At 38.6% G+C, this 10338-nt stretch overlaps 2 protein-coding genes across 2 annotated transcripts in view; one reads left to right on the top strand and one right to left on the bottom strand.

Annotated features, from left to right (window-relative positions):
* LOC125861675 (receptor-like protein 9DC3) overlaps window positions 1-10338 on the bottom strand; it is a 212421-nt gene that overhangs the window by 170829 nt on the left and 31254 nt on the right. The window lies entirely within an intron of this gene.
* The window catches only part of LOC125862392 (thylakoid lumenal 16.5 kDa protein, chloroplastic), a 137933-nt gene continuing 136705 nt past the window's right edge, over window positions 9111-10338 (top strand). Inside the window, exon 1 of the mRNA XM_049542444.1 lies at window positions 9111-9114. The gene's annotated coding sequence lies outside the window, so the exon portion shown is untranslated. The remainder of the gene's footprint in view (window positions 9115-10338) is intronic.

The raw sequence follows: 10338 nt of genomic DNA, 5'->3' as shown, positions 1-10338 counted from the left end.
GGCGCTCTGAGAGGCGCGGAGCGCCAAACCAAAAATTTCAGAGGGGACCTGCTGGCGCACTGATGGGCGCGCCGCCCCATAGGGGAAACTTCAGAGCCCCTGCTGGGGCGCGCTGGCTGGCGCGACGCCCCAGCCCCTTTTCCCCGAAACTCCGACTTTCCTCTCTCCTTTTTTTTCCAGCTCTAACCCACCCTAACTTCAAGGGTTTCAACTCCAAACACTAAGGATCATAAAATCCCTCAACATACAAGAGATTCAACTCAAAAACACAATCAAATCATGTACTAAACCAACAAGAACTTCCAACAACACAACCAACAATTTCAACAACACAAACCAAGTTTTTCTCGGAAATAAAACGAGTTTGGTGTGTGGGGGAAAGGATCAACCCAACACTATGAACTCACATATCTTAATAGGGATCACCCCGGACGATATCCACGACAATCTTTGACAAAACCTTGCTTGATCTTCTCTTTCTCCTCTTCTTCTCCTCTTCTCTCAAAAGCCCTAATTCTCACTCTCACTCTTTTAAAATGAGAAAAACTGATCAAAATCAGTCTAACACACTAATATATATCCAAAAGAAAAGGCTAGGGAAAAGACCAAAATGCCCTTAAAATTTCCGGACGGATTCCCTGACAACTGCCCAACCTTCAAAGGGCATAACTCGCTCATACGAACTCGGAATCGAGCAAATTCGGTGGATTTGGAAAGATCATTCCACGAGCTTCGCAACCATAACTGGAACTACACCCAACTCATCCTGATCTAGGAGTTATTACTGTTCAAAGTTGGCCAAAAACTCACTGATTTCCACACTTAACCAAATTTCCAGATTTTTAATTTTATTCCAAAAATTACTATTTCCAATTTCAAGCTTTTTCATAGTTATATCAACTTACCGGATGTTACAGATAAGGAGAATAAACAAATATAAGAGAGACAAGTATGGGCATATTGAGGGGAAGAATGATGTACAAGATGAAAATCCCTTTGCGGTGTTACAAGATGAAGAAGAACAGCAGACTGAATAAAAAATAATCAAGGAAAAGGAGGAAGCAACAAAAGACTGGGTGAACAGAACCTTCAACGAGAAGGAGAATATTGCGAGGAGCAAGGAGGGATATGAAGAAAATACAAGTGAAGGTAATTTCTATGAGGAGGCAAGCAAAGAGAAGGATATGAGAAATGCTGAAGTTGATCAGCATGAACAACAGCAAAGAGACATACCAGAAAGAGGGGAAAAGAAACAGATAGTACATGAAGAAAAGATACAGAAAGAAGAACATCAGGAGAATGAGAAAGCGGTAGTGCCTTATGAAAATAACAATGATGAGGTACTACCACTGGCAATTCATAACGAGGGGCAAGAAGACAATCTAGAGATTGTAAGTGGCGACAAAGAGGACTTGAGGAATAACATTGAGAGTATTGCTTTAGAAGGAGACTTGTCTCCTAAACAGAAAGGAAAATTAAAGGAGTCACTTATCAAACTGAAGAAACAAGGGGGGTGGATCATGCAGCCCAAGCCTCGTCAAGGTCAAAGAGGACGATCATCAAGAATACTAGGTGTCAATGAGAGCTTTAATATGGAATATCCGGTCAGTAAACACCCAAAAAGCGTTTACTAGGCTGGTAAATTTACATAAAAGATATCAATTTTATTTTATCGGACTTATGGAACCCTTTGAGGAAAAGAAAGAAATGGAGGAGTACAAAAGAAAATTGGGAATGAAATATGCACTGGCAAATGGGAATGGAAAGATTTGGGCCTTTATTGATGAGGCTATGAATTACACAGTAATAAGGGATGAAGAGCAGATGTTAACACTCAAGTTACAAAGTCAAGGAATGGATCTCGAGATGGTAGTATCACTAGTGTATTCTAAATGCACGCAAAGTGAAAGGCTACAATTATGGGATTCGATGGAAACAATAGCCAGCAGTACTAATCTTCCTTGGTTGGTTGGAGGAGACTTCAATGTGATAAGCAATGCGGAAGAAAAGTTAGGAGGAAGGTCAGTCCCAGAAAGTGAAGTTGAAGATTTTAATCATTGCACAAATGTGTGCAACCTTGATGACCAAGGCTTTAAGGGCAGCAAGTATACGTGGTGGAATGGCAGAACAGATGCAAATTGTATTTTCAATAGGCAATGGGATACAAAATATTTTCCCAATTTTGGAAGTGGAGCACTTGGTGCGAAGTAGTTCTGATCATACACCGCTTCTAATTACTTTCAATACCAGTAATGCAAATGTGGTGAGACCATTTAAGTTCTTGAATTTCTGGTTGAAAGAAGAATCATTTATGGAAGTAGTGAAGAAGCATTGGGAAGCTGATTTTGAAGGAGACCCTTTTAGTTTATACCATTATAAATTAAAACGGATAAAGAAAGCTTTAACGCAATGGAGCAAAGAAACTTTTGGCAGTATTTTCCAGGAAATAATCACTTTGGAGGAAGTTATTAAAGTACAGGAAGCAGAGTTTGAGAGAATGCCATCAGAAACCAATAGGGAAAGTCTTCATAAATACCAGGCGGAATTGAAAAAACAATTGCATCGAGAAGAAGAATTCTGGAGACAAAAAGTCGGAATGCAGTGGTTTAAGGAAGGGGAGAGGAATACCAAATTTTTTCACACCGTTGTTAAAGGTAGAAGAAATAGATTGAGGGTGAGCAGGATACAAAATGATGAAGGTGAATGGTTAGAAAATCAAGAAGACATAGCGGAAGCAGCAGTTGCATTCTACAAAAATCAGTTCACTCAGCAAACTACAAGTGTTGATTTTGAGATGCTGAATGAACTACCAGTCATGATGACAGAACAGGATAACCAGGAAATACAGGGCTTACGAATGAAGGAAGAGGTTAAAAGGGTTGTTGTGGGGTTAAATAGAGATAGTGCAGGAGGACCGGATGGCATGACAGGAGCTTTTTATCAACATACATGGAAAATCATTGGAAAGGATATATACAACATGGTCAGAGCCTTTATGGGAGGAGCAGAATTACCACGCTACATCACTCACACCAATTTAGTGTTGCTCCCAAAGAAAGTTCATGTAAATACTTTCTCTGATTTGAGGCCGATCTCGTTGAGTAATTTTGTAAACAAAATATTTTCAAGAATTATGCACGAGAGACTCAAAACTGTATTGCCACACATTATATCACAAGAACAAGCAGGGTTCATTTCGGGAAGAAGTATAGCAGAAAATGTGCTACTGGTTCAAGAAATTGTTACAGAAATTAGAAAAAGGGGAAAACCCCCGAATCTGGTGATTAAATTAGATATGATGAAAGCGTATGATAGAGTGGAGTGGTTATTCCTGACCAAGGTGCTTCGGAGGATTGGTTTTGGAGAAAGAATTATTGATATGGTGTACAGACTGATCAGTAATAACTGGTATTCGATTCTATTGAATGGCCAACCAAAAGGATTCTTTAGATCATCTAGAGGAGTGAAACAAAGAGATCCTCTCTCACCTACCTTATTCATTCTTGCGGCTGAGGTGATGTCAAGAGCTTTAAATGCTCTTATACAAAGAAAGGAGTTTAAATGTTATGGTATGCCGAGAGGAAGTCGCAAAGTGAATCATTTGGCCTTTGCAGATGATATGATTATTCTATGTAAAGCGGAGGTGAGAACAATGCAATTGATCACAGAAACTTTGAAGAAATATGAAGACATATCGGGCCAGAAGGTGAACAAAGAGAAAAGTGCAATTTACTTGCACCATAGTGTTTCTGGAGGAGAGGCAATAGTGGCGGAAGTAGCAACAGGTATTTTAAGAAAGGAATTTCCTTTTACATACCTGGGTTGCCCTATTTTCTACAAGAGGAAGCAGAAGGCATATTATCAGCAAATGATACAAAGGATTGGGTCCAAGATACAAGCCTGGAAAGGCAAACTGTTATCCTTTGGGGGCAGAGCAATTTTAATTAAACATGTATTGCAAAGTACTCCTATACACTGTCTATCAGTCATGAACCCACCAATCAATGTATTAACGCATGTCCAAAAAATGATGGCTCAATTCTTTTGGAGTAGTTGCGTAGGAGGGAGGGGAAGACAGTGGACAAAATGGAGTAACCTATGTTTACCAAAAAAAGAAGGGGGTTTTGGTTTTAGGTTGATGCAAGATCTAGCAATGGCTCTGTTTTGTAAGTTATGGTGGAACTTTAGAACAAAGCCATCGATATGGAGGGAATACATGGAAAACAAGTATTGCAGGAAAACACATGTTACTGAAATTATGTGGAAACCGGGAGGAGGGGGATCACAAGTATGGAAAAAAATGCTTCAAGCTAGAGATCTCATTGAACACCAAATTTTATGGAAAATGGAGAAAGGATCAGTATCAGTCTGGCATGATAACTGGACGGGCCTAGGGGATTTGTACACTATTACTGGAGAAGAATTTCAATGTGATGATACATATAAAACAGTTAGGGATTTAACTAGACAAGGGGAGTGGGATACAGAGGTACTACATGAGATACTCCCACAGGAATTGGTGAACCATATTCTGCAGAATATTCATCCTCCAAAAGAAGAAGCAACAATGGATAAACCTTGTTGGATGCCAGAGACAAGCGGAAGTTTCTCAGTTAAATCTGCTTGGCATTATATCAGACATAAGGCGGAGGAAAACAAAATTTATAAATGGATGTGGAGTAAGGGTGTACCATTTAAAATGGCTTTCATAATGTGGAGATTATGGAAATTTAAAATCCCCGTTGATGACATAATGAGAAGATGGGGTCTTGAAGGCCCATCCAAATGCTGGTGTTGTGAAAGACCTCAACATGAGACACTTGCCCATGTGTTTCTGAAATCTGATTCAGCTAACAGGACTTGGTCCTATTTTTGTTCTTTTGCAGGTCTTAACATGGAGGGTCTCCAACTAAGAGAAGTTATAATGTTGTGGTGGGGGACAAAAATTGGGACAAATATGAGACCTTTTTACAGAGCTCTAGTTTTATAATATGGGAATTGTGGAGAAAGAGAAACAGGATGAAGCATGAAGGAAAAAAGACATCAGTAGCAAGAGTCATTCACAATATCACCAGGAACATGTATATGCTGGTAAGACTCAGGAAACCCTTTATGACATGTCCTGTTAACTGGCCGGATATGCTCTTAGAATGGACAAGCTACAAACCTAAAATGAAAGTGAAAAGGGTTATGGGAATTCCCACCGAATGGGTGGGTAAAATACAATACAGATGGAACTTCTAGAGGAAATCCGGGTCTTAGTTCCTATGCCTTCGTTTTAAGGAATGCTAAAGGAGATGTAGAATACGTGGAAGGAGCAAGTATAGAAAATACTACTAATACAGTCGCGGTAGCTAAAGCTATTCTGGAGGCATCCAAGCATTGCAAGAAGTCACAACATAATCAAATAATCATACAGACTGACTCAATGCTTTTGTACAAGGTATTAGAAAGGAAATGGGCATGTCCATGGATAATTGCAGAAATGGTGACAGGGTTTCAATCATGTCTACAAGATAAACAAGTTATTTTCCAACATATTCTAAGGGAAGGAAACAAGCTAGCAGATCATGTGGCAAACTTTGATATTGACCGAGGGAGCTGCACATTCACAAATTTTAACAGGAAGACACCTGCGAGGAGACTCATAAATAATGACAAATTACTATGCCCATATTTAAGAGTATCATCCTTAAGGGGATAGGGGACAAGGGAAGGCTACAACATATATTTTTCCACAAACAACAAAATTACATAGAAGTTGAAGGCAACAAAATAGCGAAAATGCTATTGTTTTTCTAAGATGGAGCTTTTAACCTGGAGATGGAGGAATTGAACTACCCTTGCACTCCATCGCAAAATCACCTGCAGAATGATGAGAATCAGAGACCAAAAGAGGGAGAAAAGAAGAAAAGAAAGCAAGAGGAAGAAACTTTTGAACACAACTGGAAAAAAGCATAAAGGTTAGTAACATGGAGGCAACATTGTTGTTCATGTACAGAAGCAGTGAAGAGAGCTAAGGCGAAGAGGCGGAGATATCGGCGAAAATCCTATCTTAGAATATCAGGTTTATGAAAGGGCCTGGTCTATTTGTTGTTTTTTCCATTTTTAGTAGTGGGCTTGACAAGGTTGGACACTAGCTGTTGGGGTGTAAGAGGTGTAATTTCTTGTTTTGATTTTGGAAGCTATGAATAAAATATCCAAAACTTAAACCAAAAAAAAAATTAAAAAAATACGAATTAGTTGTTGAACAACCGGAGACATCTTTAGTCATGAAGTATAAATATATGTAAAAAATCTACCAAAATCAAAATCGCGAAAGTTGATACTGAGTTAGAGAATATTTTAAGGCTGAGTTATGATTAGAAAGATGCAGAACCACAAAATTATTAGCCAATTCTGTAGTTTTGAGTACTCTTCTATATCAATTTTTCAAAAAATTAACTTTCTAATATCAAGTGATTTCAATCATAAACCAAACTGATCAATTTGCTTACTGCTTTGCTTTCTCCTGTTTTGTTATGCTGATGAGCTATGTTGCTCCGACTCTCCTAAAAATAAAATGATGTTGCATTTGTGTTGGTTTCATAAAAAATGCACTACTTTTGAAGAATCCAATACGTAGCGGTTGACATTTTAAAAGAGTCTAAGTAACATAACTAATGAATGGCTGTGTAGATCACTTCTATCAACTTGAAACAGAAACAAATTAACATAACACACATATAATTATGTTTCTATCAAACATATACAAACAACAAACAGAAAATTGAAAAGACAAAAACAGAACCAGAAAAGTTCACTAATTAGTCCACAAAATCAAACAAAGATAAGGTGGCCCTCTCAATCTTCCATTAAGTCCGTCGTCTCTGAGCTCTCTTCTTTGGCCTTCTTCTTTTGTGAGGCATGAGTCCATCGAAAAATTCCACAAACCATTTTGGCTTACGATATTGAAACATGAGACTCCACATGACAGTTCCAACAACTAGTCCAAAACTGTAGCCTATGACTACTGATTCCCACGTAAATCCACAAAAAAAATATGACTCGCCTTCTTCTTCGGACTTCAATTGTTGAGGAACATGCGATGAATCACTCGTTCCACATTTCTTTGTTAAAGGAAGACCACATAAATCAAGGTTGCCACCGTACGAGTCATTTTCAAATGTGTTGAACTGTAGACCATGAGGAATTGGTCCGACGAGATGATTTTGAGAGATGTTTAAGACTGCCAGAAAGTTCATTCTTGTCAATTCCTGCGGAATCTTTCCAGTGAGCCGATTCCAAGAGAGATCTAAAGCTTCAAGCTTATTCAATTGCCCCAATTCCACTGGAATATGACCTATGAGATTGTTATGGGATAAATTGAGTAGCCTAAGTGAGCTGAGGTCCTTTAGTGTTTCCAGAATCACACCTTCAAAATGGTTGCTTGAGAGATCTATGGTTGTCATAATTGTGCTGATTCTTTGTAGCTCAATATCCTGCCCTTTGATTACCAAACTCACTGAATCATCATACGATGTGTCAAATGACGAATTCAACACAGATTCTATGTACTTGATATTTCCTGTGTCTTCACCATCTAATTTGATCATTGCCTTGAAGTTTCCAAAAACTTTTGCAGGAAGTGAGCCACGGAAATCATTACGAGAAAGGTCAAAAATTCGCAACTTGGGAAAGCAAAACTTAGTCTGACACGTACTTATAGGTCCATGGAACTTGTTCGACTTTAATATAAGGACCTGCAGCTCTTGAAGACTTCCGAGCCAAGCTGGAAACGTGTCATTTATAGCATTGTTCCCCACATCAAGGACTTGTAGACCATTACACTTGAGCAACGACACAGGAACAGGTCCTTCAAATCGATTACCATTTACGACAATGGTACTCAATGAAGTGCTCTGTGCACATAATGGAGGAAGACTCCCTGTGAAATCGTTCCTTCTTAAGTCTATCACCGTTAGACTAGCCATGCTTCCCAAGCAATGTGAAACTGAGTCACTGAAGTTGTTGCGTGATAAATCAAGAAATTCGAGCGAGCTCATGTTACAAATGGATGAAGGTAGTGGACCCTGAAGGGAGTTAAATTTCAGATCAAGATACCCTAGATTATGGAAATGCAATTGTGGTAGGTGGCCTGTTAATGAATTATGAGAAAGATTTAGGAACAGCAACGAGTCCCACCTCATGCCGCTAAACCAGTTAGGGATTTGACCACAAATCTTATTGTTAGAAATATCCAAGTACACAAGTGTCTTTACATTTCTCAAGAAGTATGGAAAATGCTTCAGTTCACAAGATGATAAGAATAAAGATGATAGGCTAAGAAAGGTGATATTCATTCCCTCATCAATGGTGATGTTATTTGATGAAATGTCAAGGGTAAAAAGATTTGTGAGATTCACAAGTGATTGAGGAAAAGAACCACTGAGTTGATTATTGCTTAAATGCAGTTCTTTTAATGTTGGGTTTGTTTTGATCACTTCATCGGCTAGTCCTCTGAATCGGTTATGTTGGAGCAACACTGAAGATAGAAAAGGTAGGCTAAACACTCAAGATGGTATGGTACCATTCAGTGAGTTGTATGACAAATTCACAGAAGTTAGCTTTTGAAGCATGCTTGGGTTGCTAGGCAGTGGGCCAGATAGGGAGTTACTCGTCATGTCTAAGTATTCAAGATTTGTCAAACTTAAAATTGAAGCGGGAAACGAACCGATGAAGCTGTTATAAGAAAGATGTAAAGTACGTAGCTCTTGGAGGTTAGAGAAAACATCAGGAATTTCACCTGAAAAGGAGTTGTCAGAAAGATCTAAATAACGTAGCTCATTGAGGTTAGAGTAAACATCAGGAATTTCACCTGAAAAGGAGTTGTCAGAAAGATGGAAAGTTGTGAGGTGCTTCAATTTAGAGATTGTGGAAGGAATATGGCCAGTGAAATGATTATTAGATAAATCCAACTCCGTAATTTGTGTTAGGTTGCATAAGGAATCAGGAATGGAACCAGAGAATTGACATCTATGGAGGTTCAAGATATTCAAGGAACTGAAGGTGCCAATTGAATGAGGTAGCTCACCAGAGATGCCTGTGAATGAAATATCCAACTCTATTAACAGAGTGTTGCTCCGGTGGATCTTTGGAAAAACTCCTTTGAGAAGATCATTCCCACTCAATTTGAACGTTTCCAAGCTATTTGACGGAAGGAAAAAGCTCTCTGTCAGAACACCTCGCAGATTAGTATAACCAAGATCCAGGTACCTTAAGGAGGAAGAAGAAATATTCACAGGTATCGGAGATGAGATATTGACTTCAAAGAGAGAAAGTATCTCCAGATTTGTCAAGTTCTGAAACATTGCTTCAAATGTTCTCTCATCAAGTTGTAATTCATAACCATAAGAAAGATCAAGTGAAACCAAATTGTTAAGGTATGAGATTTCTGTTGGGATTGTCCCATCAAAGCCAGAGAGTTTTAGAAGCCTCAAATTCCTCAATCGGCCAATGCCATTTGGGATTGAAGAAGGATTAAAGTAATTGTTATCAAGGTTTAGTGTGTGGAGATGATGAAGCTGGAAGAGGCTGCTATTGGGATGAATACTTACAGGTATCGGTGATGAGCTGTCGACTTCAGAGAGAGAAAGTACCTCCAGATTTGTCAAGTTGTGAAACATTGCTTCAAATATTCGCTCATCAAGTTGTAATCCATTACCAGAAAGATCAAGTGAAACCAAATTGGAAAGGTATGAGATTTCTGTTGGGATTTTCCCATCAAAGCCAGAGAGTTTTAGATGCCTCAAATTCCTCAATTGGCCAATGTTATGTGGGATCGAAGAAGGATTAAAGAAATTGTTATAAAGGTTTAGTGTTTGGAGATGATGAAGTTGGAAGAGGCTGCTATTGGGATGAATACTTCCACTAAGCTGACTACAACTAAGGTCTAACCCGATAACATGACCGTTTAATAAGTCACAAGTGACTCCATACCAAGTGCAGCAATCCCTACTCTCATTCCAAGACTCTGTTTTGGGGAAAGAAGCTCCATCACACGGAAAACTAAAGTACTCTTCGGACATATTTTGAAAGGATTGCTTAAACTGAAGCAAAGCAGAAGCTTCAGTGGGAGAGCAAAGATGATGATCAAAGGAAGAAGAAAAGCATTCACTTATTAGCAACACAAAACACAGAAATGAATAAAAGAAAAAGAGACTCACCATTTTTTGTTTGTTTGTTTTCAGCAAATAACAGGATGTTTGTTCTCTTTTTACAAATCAATCAGCACTATCCACATATATATATATACTAGTTTCAGTTGTCCTACATAAATTGAATACCTATAACATACTG

The sequence above is a fragment of the Solanum stenotomum genome, chromosome 4, assembly GCF_019186545.1.
Source record: "Solanum stenotomum isolate F172 chromosome 4, ASM1918654v1, whole genome shotgun sequence".
NCBI classification, from domain to species: Eukaryota; Viridiplantae; Streptophyta; class Magnoliopsida; order Solanales; family Solanaceae; genus Solanum; species Solanum stenotomum.
The sequence above is the reverse complement of the archived record's forward strand: the minus strand, read 5'-3'. Positions and strand labels throughout refer to the sequence as shown.